This window comes from Alosa pseudoharengus, unplaced genomic scaffold (genome assembly GCF_046254945.1).
Source record: "Alosa pseudoharengus isolate Yale_2024_CS ecotype anadromous, Long Island Sound unplaced genomic scaffold, YU_APseudo_1.1 YU_APseudo_1.1_scf_16, whole genome shotgun sequence".
Classification (NCBI taxonomy): domain Eukaryota; kingdom Metazoa; phylum Chordata; class Actinopteri; order Clupeiformes; family Clupeidae; genus Alosa; species Alosa pseudoharengus.
The window spans coordinates 23,315,119-23,317,669 of record NW_027468630.1 but is presented as its reverse complement, the minus strand read 5'-3'; positions in this window follow the sequence as shown (position 1 = coordinate 23,317,669).

Below are 2,551 nucleotides of genomic sequence, written 5' to 3'. Positions count from 1 at the left end.
TGCCTGGTGCATACTTTATTGCTACTTCAAATGGAATGGCACGCTCAATGTAAATTGCTGTATAGCTCTCTGTGGGTATGTTCTCAGAAATCCATATAACCATCGCTATGGTCCCCTATGGCCTCAGGTTTGAATTACTCTACTCTTCTGTGGCCGTGTCTGCAGTCCGTGCTTTTCAATGTACGTCTATCTGGAAGTACTGCATGCACAGTCATTCTAACTTGATGTAAATAATTCCTGAGTAAATCTGAGAAAGCGCATCAATGGCACATTGTCTCAGGTGTTAAACACAAGGCTTCATTTGTGGTGTCTGTATTTAGGATGGGGACAAGTCAAATGGGAGAAGAGACCTCCTATGTGTGCACCTCTTTGGTTGAATACCTCCTCTATCTTTTATTTTCTTTTACACTTGGAATTGTTTGGCTTAATCACAGCCACCTTGTTGAGCTCTGAGGGGTTGGGATTGGGCATACCTCGGAACTGTTCTGTTCTGTTAAACTCCTCAAAGCCTGCACTCCCAACATCACTCCTCAAAGCCTGCACACCCAACATCACTTCTCAAAGCCTGCACACCCAACATCACTTCTCAAAGCCTGCACACCCAACATCACTTCTCAGGGCAATGTGTACAGGGCTCTGGTTTTGTTCAACATGGCAGTCAGTTACCACCTGGATGAAATGCACAATGTGTTTTCTCCCCCTCCTCTCTCTCTCTCTCTCTCTCTCTCTCTCTCTCCTTATCTCCACTCCTCCTCTCTTAATGCAGAAGCCCTCATTTATCAAGCTAAGTCTGAATTTTAAGTAAATGAATGCATACAGTATATTACATGTTATGTGCTCTGGCATCATCATCATCATCATCATTAAAGATTTGTGTGGTTGTTTATCTTTTGTCGTGTAATTTACTCCAGTGTCTCCACAGAATATGAGATTCTAAGTGTACGGTGTGAGACTCTTTTCTGACCCAGAAAATTGTTGCAGATCTTCAAACACAAACACACACGCAAACACACACACACACACACACACACACACACACACACACACACACACACACACACACACACACACACACACACACACACACACTGGTCAATAGATGCAAATTAAATGTGCATTTTAAAAAGAAACCTGTTTTGCTTTCTTCCTAAGGTACAACCACGCTGCAGGTATGTCTTACAGCATTTGTGTGCTACTACCTGCCTCACTGTCTGCCTCACTGTTTGCGTGCTATATTAGCACATTAGCACATATGCATAACCCCTCCCTCCATGCCACAGCCGAACTGTGGCCACACTTATACCTTTTCTTAAAATAGTTATATATATATAGATAGATAGATAGATAGATAGATAGATAGATAGATATATAGACTTTATTCTTGTGCTGTTGCACTGTTGGACTTACTCATTTGCTCTATCACCATGGCACTCACTCACACAGAGCACCTTACCTTACCTTACTATGCACAGAGAATCACAGGCTCAGTCCCTGCCTCAGTCATTGCAAGCGCCTCTTGATTGATTAATCACCACTATGTGGATACTGTTTTTAGAATTGATTTAGATTAAGTGTTTGTTAATATAATTTGTATTTTAGTATATTTAGTATATTCTTTATCTTCTACTGTCCTTATTGCTTAGTTGTGTTTTTATATTATATACTTTTAATTACTTTTTCTGCTGTTAGTGAATGTGTGTGTGTTATCTGTATGCTACTGAGACCTTGAATTTCCCCTGAGGATCAATAAAGTATCTATCTATCTATCTATCTATCTATCTATCTATCTATCTATCTATCTATCTATCTACCTATCTATCTATCTATCTATCTATCTATCTATCTATCTATCTATCTAAAACAATGCAGGAGGACTTAACAAATCAAATAGGAGCATTTTGTTTTGTTTAAAATTGCCCCGGCTATTCAGTGTAGTCTCTCTGGGCACCTTCAGACTAAAACGTTTTGTGCAAAGCACCGCTACAGTAACTGTAATCCTCCCCCATAACATCCCATGTGTGTGTGTTGTAGCAAAGTACCGCTACAATAACTGTAATCCTCACATCCCCATAAAGTAAAGAGTTGACACATTTACACAAGAGACAAAAGGCTGACGTACAGGCAACATGAACATTCTGATTATATTGATAAATATTGTGTGTGTGTGTATGTGTGTGTGTCTTTGTCTGTTTGTATATATGTTTTTGTTTGTTTGTGTGTTTGTTTGTTTGTTTGCATCCACTTTCAATAATTATTCAATTACTCCTCTGCACAGTATATGCCACTGGATTCAGCGCATGCCTGTAGTATTACATCATAGATCCAGTGGTGCTCGCTAGCACACCTCAGCATAGACATGACTGGAGTGTGTGTGTGTGTGTGTGTGTGTGTGTGTGTGTGTGTGTAGTTAGGAATGATTGGATAGTGTGTGTGTTTGTGTGAATAGGAATGAATGGTTTGTGTGTGTGTGTGTGTGTGTGCGTGTGTGTGTGTGTGTGTGTGTGTGTGAATAGGAATGACTGGAGTGTACAGCAGTCCAACAAAATCCTGC